The sequence below is a fragment of the Hibiscus syriacus genome, unplaced genomic scaffold, assembly GCF_006381635.1.
Source record: "Hibiscus syriacus cultivar Baekdansim isolate YM2019G1 unplaced genomic scaffold, ASM638163v2 tig00005406_pilon, whole genome shotgun sequence".
Taxonomy (NCBI): domain Eukaryota; kingdom Viridiplantae; phylum Streptophyta; class Magnoliopsida; order Malvales; family Malvaceae; genus Hibiscus; species Hibiscus syriacus.
Genome location: NW_024062056.1, coordinates 486,883 through 502,306, shown reverse-complemented (window position 1 = coordinate 502,306; position 15,424 = coordinate 486,883). Strand labels below are relative to the sequence as shown.

Here is a 15,424-nt window from a genome sequence, read left to right as displayed (position 1 = left end):
TATCGATAAAAATATTCTTGCATAATATATAAATGAAAACTTTTTTCCCATTATTATCAAGATTACAAAGCGAATACAAGATGGTTCAAAACCCTACTTTGTGGTGCAATTATTCATATTTACCGCCACATAGAAGCTAAATTCTCCACCTCATCAAATCTTCTGCAATTTCACCTACACCACCACCGTCGTATATTTCGATTTTAGCTGCTTCTCATTCTTCCTTGGGCCTCACGGTATCTCATTTGACAACGATAAACGACATCTAACTCGGTAAAATATACGCATAGTCGGAGATTTACTCGCTCCAACATTCTTAAGATATCCGAATATATCTTATCGGCTCCAATCTCCTCTCCGGTGGCTCCAGCTGTGATTCGTAATATGGCTTCGATGAGAGCAACGTTTCCCATGATATCAAGATGAGTAAAACTCGACTCAAAAAATTTTAAAAAATTAATTTCAAGTTATTCGAGTTAACTCGAATTATAAATTCGGTTATTGAGTTCGATTTTAAATTTTAAAATTTCAAGTTACTTGAAAAACTAAAAATTTGAATAAATATTTTGACAGTTTTTACGATTTAATCCCTAATTTCAATATTCCTTCAATTTCTCCTTCATTTTAAGTCTTTTTTTATTATCAAATTTGGACCACATACTTATAAACCATCATAGAATACATATATACTTTCAACTCCTCTTTTTGATAACAATTTTTTTTTTATTTTTTTAATTTAATCCTTAATTTTTCATATTTTCTTTATCTCTTCAATTCATCATTTTGTTTTAAGTCTGTCTTTTATCAAATTTGAACAACATGCGCATAAACCATCGTAGAATACATATGTACTTTCAATTTCTCTTTTAGATAACAATTTTTTATTTTTCAATTTAGTCCCTTAATCTTTCATATTTTCCTTATTTCTTCAATTCATCCTTTATTTTAAGTCCACCTTTTACTAAATTTGAACAACATGCTCATATACCACAATAGAATACATAGGTAACATCAATTCTTACTTTTTTAGTAAAAGTGTACTTTCTTTTTTATTTTAGTTTCTTAACTTTACATTTTACTCAATTTGATATTTTGACTACAATTGTTTATAAATTCGTTCTTTCAATCAATTCCTTAACTCCTTTATACTCTCATCAATATTTTACCTTCAAAATAATTTCTTTAAAAATATAATATTACGAATATATTCCATAATTTTATATTCTATTTGATATATTAAATAACAATATAATGTTAAAATTATATATATATATAATATGGATAAAGAAAGTAAAAAAATGGAACAAATGATTGTCATAAACTATAAATAATCCTAATAAAATTGGTATAGAAACTTAAATAACTCAACTCGAAAAATTTTCAAGTTAAATTTGAGTTGTAAAATACGACTCGTCAACTTGAATAATTCGAAATTTTTTTACTCGACTCAATCAAATGCTCACCCCTAATGTCAACACGTGCCCCCTTCTTTCAAGTAGACTGACTGGCGGCTTGTTCCGGTATTCCCTTATGTATGTTGCAAAACCAGATGGATTGAACCGGGTTCTTCCTCCCCATCCTTTGGCACACATGAATCCGGCACTCAGAACCGGGGCACTCTCATGTCCGTCCGCAAAATATACTCCACCTTTCAAGCAGCTGTTATCTTCTCTGTCGACCGAACTATCGATTTGGTACGGAATACGCTTGCACCTACTGCTCGGTGATAGCTTGTACACGTATGGTCTTTCGGTCGGAATTCCAACACCATACGAGCAGTATATCTCCATGTTCAGAGCATCAGGTAGTCTGGAAAGTAATTCAACTTTTGTATGTCACCATTCTTGTGTTACATACAAATGATGAAAAGATTATACTTATGGTCACACTTCCGACATGTACCCATGCTGGAATCATAGTGTGCAGGTAACATAGTATGTAGTTTTAAAATTTGCCCGAAATTGAAATCTGTTAAAAATGCATCCGAAGTTTAAAAGCATGCTTACTTCATTTCAAGCGGATTGGACGAGTACTTGTAATGGTTGTATTTAGTGTCATCAAGATTGTCTGCAATTTCGTGTGAGAAATGAGCTTCGGCCCTTTTCATCATTCTCGGTGCCACGAAACGTAGCAGATCGAAAAGAGTTGTCGCTGTGTAAGCTTTATCTGCTGCAATTTTCTGGATGCTTTCCCGGCTCATCTCATCGTACTCCGTCCAGGCCTCTCTGCTTGAAAAGTTGAAATTCCGGGACACACTTGTGTGTGAAAATTCCTGCTAACAAAATATGTGTCGATAAGATCAATGAAAAAATAAAAATCGACTAGAACATAGAAGCCTAATCTCTATCCGCACATTAAATACTCAGAAATCTGACTAAAACATACCTTTGAATCAACAGTGGGAAGCTGTGAAGAATGTAATATGGAAGCTGCCTTGCCAAAAGAGATTATTATTCCGTAGTTAACCAGATCTTTCACTCGGAAATCTATCTTCACATCACTGTTATTGACTTTATCATCACGTTGAGAGAATTGAGAGTGTCTTTTCTTAGAGAAGTCACAAGCATGCCCTTCTTCAGGAGACCAGTCCATGTTGCCCAAATGGTCTCTCCTCCTTTAGGGACAAATGAAACAAGGGAGTCCGATCTCTGAGTCACTTGCATGACGTGTTCTAATGCTTGAAACCCTAGAATACCCGAGTCCAAAACTCCCGGTGCCATAGCTCTACAGTGTGTAATGTCATTTATACAATCAACTCGGTTTCATCTGTGCTAATTACGGGGAAGAGAATGCAAAGCTAACCTGATGTATGCAACTTCTTTGCCCTCGGCAGAGTATATTGCTAACAGCCTTTGGAGCACCTAGAAATGGCAGACCGATGTTCATGATTGCATTGATGTGCTTGGCGCACCAATCAGGACCACCACCGCCCCCCATCGGAGGAGGGGTTTCGACCCATTTCAGGAAGTGAAGAAAATAGGTAACTCCCATGGAATGAGGCACCACTACCACTTTCTTATAGCCATTGGCTCTATACATTAGCTCGATTTTACTCTTCATCCTACTAAGAGTAGGGTCCCGGATCTACATATCCACAATTGACAAACATATCAGTAAAAACTCGATTTGTAATATGTTTCTACATTTTGCAATACAAATTGGTCATGGAATAAGTAAGAGATGCACAGTCTGAAGTCAAATTCATACTAATCTTGGATATGACATGATAACGTAACACAAACTCGCACATTAAAGAATAACTAAAACACGAACACGAAATGCTGGAACAAAAATTTGATACAATGAAATAGTGCAATGTGAAGATGGAGAGGCAGAGGAAGAGCTAATGTACCTCTGTACTTTAGAAAGAGAGTCTCCAATCATAAGCAGCCATGTGCAAGTTATTTCCCTCATATCCAGGTTTGGCCAAATTTTTAATGAGAACATCCCACACCAAGTAACCTGGAGCTGAATAGTCCACCCCGAACAACCCCGGAACAGGACGAACCCGGATTCCGGGTGGGTTGAGGCCGGTTTCATTGTGCAAAGACAAGTGCTCCAACCAACACAAAGGCCTAAATACCAACATATTTCCATTAAACTCAATTTCAATTCAAACAGAAGATAACAGCGGTATCATTTTCTGTGGGTTTCATGTTCTGAGCAATTGCTGCAGCTAAAGTAGAATGATTTAATTTCAAATTTATGATATTAGGGGGACTAAAACCACAATTAGACCAAAATAATGCATTTACGTTAGTACATCTTGAGAATTTGAGTGAAGCCACCGCCCCAAAGGCGTTGACGGAACAAACCATCAGCACAAGGCTTGCCCTCCCACAACTCGATCCCACCGGTGACAATGCCGGGGACTATACCACCGGGTGAAGAGCCGTTAAACCTTCGCGTTTAAGCCTCGCCCCAGGCATTAACTCGGGCACCTCATGAACCACCGTGAACGGCCAGTAGTGATACAAGAACAAAAGCAGCCACCAAGTGGTGCAAAGGTAACCGATTAACCAACAACAAGAATCTAACCATCTACCGTAATGTTCCTTACCTTGTCTCCTCCTCGTTCGGTTTCTCTTCTTGTCGTTGATTTCCAAGCCCAAATTTTCAAGCTTCTGGTCAGTAATCTTTGGTGACTGATGGCCAAAAGATTCAAACCCCACTGAAGAACACTTCACTGCTGGCTCTATATAGAGCGGTTTTCTTAATCGGAGAAAAGAAACCGTTTTTTCCCGATGAGAACAACAACTACCCATGAAAGTGAAACATTGTAAGAACTAGAAGATATAATGAAGCTGACGAGATTTGAGAAGTGGTCATTGGTGAAGAAGACAAAAGATTTGGGTGTCTGCAGTCGGGAACAAGAACAAGGCATAATTCTAACTTCCTCGTCTTGTTCTCAATTGTTAAGACAATTGTCTTGGCCTTTGAAGGCATGAAAAAGATCGCACTTTTATCACTTGGCATCATCTTCTCTATATGTCCACACGTTACTACATCCTTCTTCCCCCTTTTTCTTTTCTTTTACTTTTTACTTTTTACTTTTTACTTTTTACTTTTCCCGAGTCTTATATTATTATATTTGTAGTCATGTTATAATCGTGATCAATTTTTTTATACAGTACTATAATAGAAAAAGATTATAAACTTAATATATTTTTAAAGACTGTATTTATAATTATTTAAATAGATTTATACTCTCGAGACTACCTACCACAGTTTTTAATAGGTTTAATGGAGAGGGAATAATTGAAAGCTAAGGTTAATTAACACTCACAACCAAACTAACTAGTGGTGTTTAATAAATTAATTTATCCTAATTCCTAAATATCTTAAATTATTTATATTTTATCTAATACAAAGATCATTCCAATCATAAGAATTAAAATAGTAAACTGACTTATATCATTAGATTATTTTAAAAACAATCAAATCATTCTATCAATAACCATTTAAAATAATTAAAATAAAAAAAATTCAAAGTGAATTATTCTTCTCCAGCCAAAGGCTCAATCATACATATACCATTGATATTTCCCTAAACTCTTTGACTGCTACCTCTTTTGATCGCATATCTAACTATTTTTATCATAAGAGAATAATTATTTAATAATTAATTCGAAATTTCATTTAAACAAATTATTTTACCATTATATCACAAAGTTGAATGATGCAGTTTGTAGAAATATAAATATGATATTAGCATCTAAAATTATGAAAATATTTTTCTTGTTAACTATAAAGTTACGAAAATCGATGACCGAAGTGTGTCGGGAAATTGAAAATTGTGACACGGTTGAATTTACATCCGGTGGAGAAATGTGTATAATTATCCGAAGGGAGACCAAGCGGGGGCAACCTCGTTTAAGACGTCTTCTTAATTTCTACATTCCTTCATTTATGTTTGTGCTCAATAAATCTATTACAATACAGATTTAAAATTATATTTTAACATTATATCCAACACTTACCCATAATAATATATATAAATTATATGTCTGCCAACCATCGTGATTATTACTTTGGATATATATATATAATTGAAGTGTATATATGAGATAAATTTTTTAAATAATTTAGAATAATTATGAGATACGTTAAATTAGAACCTATTTTAAGTTTAATAAGATTATATATGATTTTTCATAAACACACACTTACGCATTCATGAAGTTAGATCCATGTTTTAATTGTATGGTAGCTTACTAAAGTCAATTGCATGAGACAGAAAAGGTTAATAATTTTAAAAATTAAGTGTAAGAATAAGTAATTTAAGAGTTCTGTTAAGAAAATACGTACCGTATATGTCGACACCGTTTTTCGCCCGTACGGGGAAAGACTGATACCGACTCGGGGGTTTTCTCTTTGAAAAGGATTTTCGAAATGTGAAGAGTCACCACCAATCATTTAAGGTGCGATTGGGACACCATAAAAATCGGGTGATTTTAATAAAACATTTTATTTTTATCAAAATACCAAGTTTTAAGGTCTGCGAAAATCCAGAAATCAGGTTCGGGAGTCAGTTACACGTGGGGAAGGATTAACACCCCCACAAGCGCCCAAAAAAATGGGTACCTTGTTGATTACCCTATATGTAAAATCGAAAATTTTGAGTTATATCTTTATTTAATTTGAAAATCATTACGGATGCAAAGTTGAAAAGGGTATTCGTTTATTAAAGCCGATAGCATTCACCCCCTAGCATAAACGTGGAAGATCATCTATTGTGCTAGATAACCGAATATTGCCTCGATTTTAGAAAATCATGATGCAGTTTTTGAAAAGGATGTCAACCTATTTCATGAATCACTAGTAGTCACCCCTGAGCATACTTGCGGGAGATATACCGTTAATTCCCTAATAAGTGAACATTGTCTTAGGTTTAAAAATAAAATGCAATCAAACAAAATTGTGTTAATCCTAATTAAGCTAAGGGTGAATTAAGGCTTTTTCTAGCTTAAAGTGTCAATTATGAAAAGTAAAGAACCTGAAGGCACAAACCAAAAGATGTATGCCCTAATATTAATCCTATTTGATTTTAATCAATTATCAAATTGAATAATCGAGAAGGTCCCTCGAGCATTTAGGCGAGGGCCAACTCGTATTATTCACTAAATTAAAAGACTAATTGAAATATAGCTAAAAATGGAGGCTCTGTTTAACCTATTTGATTAAGTCAATATTAAAGTTCTAATTGAAGTTTGGGGACTAAATGCCAAAGATCTAAAATATCGAGTTCTAAAAGACTAAAAGTATGAGGACCTAAATTGATAATTTCTAAAGTTGATGACTAAATAACAACCAAAATTCTAAATATTATCTAAATTATTAAACCTAAAGTATTTTTAGAAAATATTAATTATTAATAAATTTTAAAAGTCAAGTAATCGATTCGAGTAATCGGGCATCTTATGTGAAAATTCGACTCGAATTGCTCCCTAATTAAACTAGAGTGTCATCCTAATTTCTAAGTTCGATTCGAGTGTTAACTTAATCTAAGAAACTAAATCTAAGAATTAAATTATGAAACAAAATAATTAATAATAAACTTTATTAAAATAATTAAAATAACAAATAATAATAAAAACAGTAAAAAAACAACATAAAATAAAAATAAACATAAACATAAATACAATGACCTAATTGCATAAATATTAAATTACTAAACTAAAAGGGAATATATTAAACATAAAAATGGGGCTAAATTAAAATAAATCAAAATTTGAAGGCTAAATCGAAATAAAATGAAAATAAACAGATAAGGGATTAAAATATAAAACATGCGGAAATTAAAGGGACCTAAATATAATTATCCCATTTATTTAAGCCTAAAAATAACATGTTTAACTAAAAATTAAGGAAAAATCACAAAATCAATCTACACAAATTAAAATTTAATTAAAATGTCACTACACATGACCAAAGTGTAAAAATACGCCTAACTTATAGGGACCAAACAACAATTTTACCAAAATAATATAAAGCATGCAAGAAAAGCCCTACAGTACTAGAATGAAAAAACATAGTATAATGCAAGGGACTAAAACGAGAATAACCCAAAAATAACAAAGCACGCACAAAAAAGGTTAAATAGCAGTTTTGGTCCCTATAAGAGACCAAACTACAAAAATGCGCTAAACTCTCAGGGGCCTAAACGTGATTTTACCATAAATTACCCCTATAAATACCAACCTATCCTTGTTTTATTTCATTTAAACCTGGAGAGAAAAAAAGGTTAAAAGTTCTCCCCTCTCTCCTCGGTCGGTCAATTATTGGCCGCCCCGAACCGCCTCCAGCCACCGCTACCCCAAATCGCTCCAAAAACTTCCCTAAGCCTAGATCTACCAACCTAAGCCCTCACTTGGGGCTAAAAATGTCGAAAACCGCCCCTAAACTAGTCGAGATTAGCCCAAAACTCTTTGGCTCCCTGGACTCCGACGACCTCTTTCGACGACTCAGGTAACCAGATCTACTGTTTTTCTTTTATTTCATGTGTTTTACTGCGAAAAACACTTGGTGGTTGCATTTCGAAACTAAAAAAGTTACCCTTTTTTGTTGTGTCTATTGTTACTCGAAAATTATTTTTACTCTTAATGCTTATTTTTTAGAAATTAAAAACGATTTTTTTTGTTTATTTTTTCTAAGACCTAAAAGGGTTTTTTCATTCGAAACTGGTAAAGAATTTTTTAATGATATCAGAAACTTAGCAAAAAGGGGAAAAACTACTTGAAAATAAAATGGGAGAGTAACATTTAAACCTTGTTTATTGCTTCTGGGTCTCTCCAGAACCTAGAGTTTTTAGAGTGATTGTTTGGGGTTTTATACCCATTACAAAGGAAAAGAGAAATGATCACTCTTTTGTTTGCTTGCTTTGTCTGATGCAGATAGCGTGGAGTGTTGGAGTAGTGGCGTGCTGGAGTGACTATCCTTCGGTTGTGGCAGAGAGTGGTTGTTGCTGATTGGGGGGATTGAGCGACGGCAAAGGAGAGCTTAGGGTAAAAGGAACTCTAACGTGTTTGGGTCTCATCTGGGTCGGGTTGTTGGGCTCCGGGTTTAAATCTACTTTTTAAAATTTAGGGTTGGTTTGGGCCCGATTGTAAATGGGTTATTGGTTTGTAAATAATAATAATATTTATAATATGATAATAATAATAATATAGGGTAGATTTGAAAAATGGTGATTACAACTGCCCCTCTTTGCTCATTATAGTGAAACAAGAATAGAACAAAGACACGAAGCACTATTTTTCAACATGGACTCTGCTTGTCTAGCTGCAAACTCTTCACTGGAAATGTCAATTCATCTCTTTATGTGGAATCATCGAGTCATTGCCGCAAATGATGTCATCTTGCTTCGTTTTCTTGGCTGAGTCCATCTTTAGTTCTTCAAGCTAAGGGTTCTTTTCATCATGATCTTTCCACTGGAAATGTTGATCCTTCGATTGAGCATTATTTATTCGAAGTGTTGTGAATCGAGCAAAGGAAATGTTAACCCCTCTGCTGGGGCGTTGCTGATTCGAAGTGTTGTGAATTGAGAAAAAGGAAATGTTAAAAACATCCTGTTCGAAGGTCTTATTGATGGTCCGAAGGACTTATCATCTTTCTTGAAAGACTTATAAGTGACCTGAAGGATTTAAGCATCATGCTCGAAAGACTTACTGATGGCCTGAAGGACTTAAACTGATTCGAAGTGTTGTGAATCGAGCAATAGGAAATATTAACCCCTCTGGTGGGGCGTTGCTGATTCGAAGTGTTGTGAATCGAACAAAGAAAATGTTAACCCCTCTGGTGGGGCGTTGATGATTCGAAGTGTTGTGAATCGAGCAAAGGAAATGTTGAAAACATCTTGCTCGAAGGTCTTATGGATGACCCGAAGGACTTATCATCTTGCTCGAAAGACTTATAGATGACCCGAAGGATTTAAGCATCATGCTCGAAAGACTTACTGATGGCCCGAAGGACTTACTCATCAAGAAATCCTTGAAAATCAAGCTTAGTTTCTTAAAATCTTTCGTTTTCAGTTATCATCAAGAAACCCCTAAAAATTAGGCTTAGCTTCTTTAAAAATTCTTTGGAAATAATCTTCAAGAAACCCTTCAAAATCAGGCTTAGTTTCTAAAAACTCATTTGAGAACATAAAGAAACCCCTAAAATTAGGCTTAGCTTCTTTTTTAAAAAATTAATTGAAAATCATTATTAAGAAACCCCTAAAAATCAGGCTTAGTCTCTAAAAACTCTTTTGAAAATCAAGAAACCCCTAAAAATTAGGCTTAGCTTCTTTAAAAAATTCATTGGAAACCATCATCAAGAAACCCCTAAAAATCAGACTTAGTTTCTAAAAACTCGTTTGAAAACATCAAGAAACCCCTAAAAATTAGGCTTAGCTTATCTTAAAAATTCATTTGAAATTATCATCAAGAAACCCCTAAAAACCAGGCTTAGTTTCTCTAAAAATTCTTTTGAAAACATCATGTCGTTTGGGTAACGTTCCCCCCATCAAAGTAATGATTCTTCTTTATTGGACTCCTCAATCCTTGAGGCTTAGCCACTTTGCACAAAAATCCCTCCATTCAAGGCTCGAATTATGATCTTCCTTCGCTCTTCTCTTTTCTTTGAACAATTTGTAAAACTGCCTTGATGCATGAAATGTGAATGCGATAAATATGTATCTAAATGTAATGCATGACTTTCTTATATGCAGAAATGTTTATTAGTAATCCTCTTTTGACTTAAAAATGGAGATATCGATTCTCTTTCACTTGATCACTCTTGTATGGAGTCTGCCCCCAATATCAACATGGTCAAACTAATCATCTTGAACAATCATACCTATCCCATATTCTATCTTTTGTCCTACTTCTTCAATACAATTCTAGAAGAAGTGCTTATTCTCTTGAATTTTTATTGTGATCAGGTAGACGACTGTGCAGCTAACACGTCTCAGACTCGACTTTTCAATCAAAATTATTTTTGAAGAGTCATTTGCTAACTGAAGCGCGAATGGTTCAATTCATGGTGAGCTCTTTTGTTGTTCATCTTCGGCCCTGACACGCCAAGTGGTGATACTCTCCTTCAGGTTCCTTCTGATTTTGATTGTTATCTCCATATAATTGAGATTTTATGGGAATGCCCCAATGTTGGACCATCAAGAGTCTATATATGATTCTAAAAGATTTTATCCTCGTACTACTCGTTAATGACCACAAGCCATCATCTTGGGCACACAGAAGAGTTGCCACGTGTTTTACTTGTTCTTGTCAAAGTTTAGGGGCCTTCTATTTCTGTGAGATCTTAAAAACATAGGGACATTTGAAGTGACTGAATTTTTCCTCGACTTGAATTGAGATATCAGGAAATCTCAAGGTAAGTTACGCCCCTCCTTATTCAGTTTTTTGCCTTATTGCTTCCTCGTCACTCGTCTCTTCGCTTTGGCTTGAGCCCCATTGAGTTGAAGGACCTCTTCTTCAAGGGATCGTCTTGTTTGAAAGCATTTTTCTCCTTTCTCTTATTTAAAAAACCAAAGAACAAATGAATTTTGTAAAAGATTACCCCTTAATTTAGGCTCACAATTGAAACAAATCATAAACATGAGTTCACAAAATATCAAAAGAATCAATATCCCTTTTAATATTTTTAAAGTTATAGCTCTTTGACACGTGTCAAAATTGATGGGTTGGCTTCATGTTAGCTTTCTATTTTTTGAGGTTTCAGTCATCACATATGTATTTTTTCTCAATTTTCGCGAACATTATAACATGCCCCTTCTTTCTTTGGCTTGGTATTTTAATTGGATGCGAACAAAATGATGCAACTTTCGGTTCTCTGAAATCTTCCATTTGTTCAAGCTTCATAGACTTCCTTAGCAGAGGCAGTGCAGGGAAATCAATCTATATATAAAATTCTTGCGTGCTTGGGTGAGATTGACTGTAACAGGTGTTCCTCAACTCCCTTAGTCCATTTTCATCAAACTCATTATGAGATCAACTTGATTTAATTTGCCAGTGTTTGGCTAGCTTAATTCATCTTTATTATATATAAATTATAATTGTCTTTGTTGGGCTAGCTGAAAGGTTCTTCTTATCACAAAATCTTTAACTTGACAATCATAGTGGAGCAAACACCGAACTGCCGAGTATCCGAGCAATGTCATGGTTTGAATGTAATTTATTCATAAAGCCAGGGCTTTCGAGTTTCCTCTATAACCAATTGCTTTAGTGGAATAACTTATCTTTATTGTATAATAATAATTTATTAACCCTTTGAGTATTCAGATTTAGAATTTCTTAAGCTCATTGAGAAGAATCTGTATAGTCTATGTGTCCTTGGTGGTCAGAAAATCCCATATTTAGAGTTCAATTCCCAAACAAACTGACCTATACTAAATTCATGCACTCCACCATTCCATTTGTAAAGATTATGATCACCACTGAACGTCCTCAATAGAAGTGTAGTTTAGTCAGTCTTGCAATGTCATACACAAGAGATGCCCTGTGTTGTCTGCTCCTATACATACCTAAATACCAAGCCTCTTAATCATTTCTCATGAGAGGGGAATGTTATATCGGTTACTGCAAAAGAAGGGTATGGTATTCGAGTGTATCTTCTGTGGTAAGGTCAAGGGTCTTTGTTTTATCTGGGTTCAATCTTGTCACTTTGTCAAATATCCATAACTTTAATCATTTAAATATTTTTTAATTAGTTGATATTCAAAGAACTGCAAGATTGTAAATTTGATTCAATGATCACCATTTTTATCTTGTCACAAGGTGTTACAAATGGAATAAATATTCATGATGGATGAAATGGTCTCTGCATAATTAGAATGCCCATTACTCATCTGATACAGCGGCGCTTGACTCGATCGGATGCTAGATATTGCGCTTTGATGCTCCATTCAAGTTCGTCATCTATTGTTCAATCAACTCTTGAGTTAACATTTCATTACTAATGAGCATCTCTATTTTTTTCATTAATGGACCGCAACTCCCTGTAGGATGCCCAGGTGCCCCCATGTGGAAATCACAGACATTGTTTTTATGACTACAAGGGTTAGGCATTACTTTCATTGCTCTAGAAGTGATATATTGACCTTTAACAAGATGCGGGGAATAATTATGATATGGGTGTTTGGAACACCTTTAAAGCTTTTTTAATAAGAGAAATCTTCTTTGGTCGATCCGAGCGACTAGCTGACCTCCCTCTTTTACGGCTGTGGGGGCTCTGAACATGACATTCATTTACCTTATTATCCTTTGATTTCTGACCGGTTGATCTTTTGGAGGTAGTCTTCAAATTCCCCTTGGTGATTACATATTCTACTTGCTCCCCACTTGACACAAGATCTTCAAATTCATATTTTGAATCTACAATCAGCAATTCAAAGAAAGGGTTCAGGAGGGTACTATGAAACATGCGTGATATTTCTTTTTTTAGCATCAAAGACTGAACTTGAGATGTCATACTTCTCCATCTCAAAGCGTATTCTCTAAAGCTTTCAGTAGCTTTCATCTTCAATTTATAAAGATCTTGACGATTTGGAGCCAAGTCTTTGACATATTTGTATTGCTCTAGGAAGGCATTGGCCAAATCGATCCATGACTTAATTTGCTTTTTTCTCAAGCGGTTATACCACACCATAGCTGGTCCAGTAACATTGTCATGGAAGCAATAAATCAGTAAATCACGTAATTTAAGTACCCCTCTATTTTTCTACAGAATATCTTTAAATGGATTAAAGGGCAACTGGTACCATTATATTTTTCAAACTCAGGTACTCTAAACTCGTGGGGAATGACCAAGATGGGGACTAATCTTAGCTCTCATGCGTCTAAGTTTTTACGGGACACCTCACCAGCTTTTATTGCCTCAATCGACCCTTCTAACTGCTTAATTTTTCCTTTGAAATGCTCAGTAACCTCAATATTCCTCCTTTTGTCCAAACAGGATTCCCCATGGTGGTCAACTAACCTTGATGTGTCAATTCGTTGACGTCTTTCATCGGATGCTCTTTCTCAATTGACGACCATTATAGCCAAAATCCTAGTCATATGACCCAATACTTCTTCTTGAGAGACTAATGATTGACTTCTCATCTTCTATTGCAGCGTGGCCATCTGGTCTTGTATTTGATCACGTAACTCTCATTGGGACTGCTCTATTGCTTCTAACCTCTTATCCATGAGAGTGGAAGAGAAATATAGATGGGTGATCTTGGTATTACTGTCACGTAACCTTCCAAAAATTAATCTGATGATTTTTATTAGAAATGTATAAAAATTAAAATAAATGCAATGTATGCAAAAAGAGGTTTCAATCCAGAGTAACCATCTTAAATAATTTTCATTGATCACAAAAGGTTTCAGTACATCGAATAACCAAACTACATATAATGGATAGCTTTAGCTCCTAGTTTTTCTATCTCATTCAGGAGCCAGGTTATTTTCTAGGTATGGTATAGTGCTGAGCCATCAGTTTGCTTCAAATTTCTTGCAAAGGCAACTAAGTCGACCAACTTGTGAGCCGCGTCGCTTGCTTGAGTAACCACCTCATTTATCCACTGTCTCTTTTCTCCAGTTTACATTTCAACTTTTGAAGTTGTAGGGAGTATTGATCATTCTCTCTCATAAAAAACTCAACACGGTCATAAAGTTATCGTGAAAGATTTCTACACTCATGCATCAGCTCTATCAATGTTTTATTGTCGGTTCTACAGGCTTCTAGTTCAACATTTTTCTCACGATAATGTTTTTTAAACGCAGCTTCTGCGTAGGTAAAATATGTCCTTAGTAATTCGTGATTTGCTTGCCAAAGCCCTAATTCTTGTAAGGCTTCTCTACGTTCATATTATGTAATCTACAGATCTCGAGAACACATCTTAGCTCGTCTTTCGTGCATTTTTGTAATTATTTTTCCATCGTTCGACATCACTTCAATTTAGAGGCCTCTTTTTCCCACTCTTCTGGGTATTGCCTAAACCCACACTTTGGAAGGCTTGACTAATTCTTTGAAAACCATCTTGCATGGCTTCCAATTCTTTGTTCAGAATGTTCTTTTCACTTTGTAACTGACGTATTTGAGCTTCCTATTTCAACAAATGCTCTTCGTTTTGGATATTATCACTGATGCTTTTGTCCTTGGACTCTCTTGGCTTCGCTTTGACTAGATATTCGGCTACTGAACCAGGCTGACCCTCCTTCTCAAATTCCAGTATTGCATTCTCTATCAGGCAAACGATCCGACGCTTGAAGGTAACACAAGTATCGATATAATGTCCTTAAGCTCTTGTGTGATATTCATAGTTGGTACTAGCATCGTATCGTTCCGAATACGGAGGTCGCAAATGCTTCACATATTATGGGGTCACTTCTCGTGCTTCTAACAACTTACTGTATAAATCTCCAAATGCGATAAGAGCAAGATCAAAGTCAGGTTCACTCCCTCCTAACTTCCAATCATTCATAAGGCGTGTCTCTATTGAGCGATTAAAAGTTTTCGAAGTTGGCATCAAGCGTTGAGCCGTTTTAGTTGGATTCCTATTATCCTTTATCTTTATATTCTCAAGTATCTCTGTGGCATCTAGATCTCTAGGGAGCACGAATTTACCCTGTTTGAAATGATCATGTGGCTTATCTTCCTCAATTTTTCCTTGAAATTTTACATTTTTCATTGTTTCCTTTGTACTTCTTGACAACTTGTTGATGCGGGAAATGATTGCATAAGGCTCCTTAAGTTTTCTTGGGTCACCTTGTTCACAAGTTACAACTTTATTTTTGTCAAGTACTTTCTCCCTTTGCGCAGAAACCTCTTTTCCTTTGGCCAACTCAGTTATTTTATCCATCATCTTGGACATTTGCTCCCTCATTTGTTGTTGTTCACTTTGTTCTTCATCAGACATGCAATCTTTGGATGTACAACT

At 35.2% G+C, this 15,424-nt stretch overlaps 1 pseudogene; it reads right to left on the bottom strand.

Moving 5' to 3' along the window:
• Window positions 1–203: 203 nt before the first annotated feature.
• Window positions 204–15,175, bottom strand: LOC120199205 (annotated as a pseudogene).
• Between the last annotated feature and the right edge of the window lie 249 nt (window positions 15,176–15,424).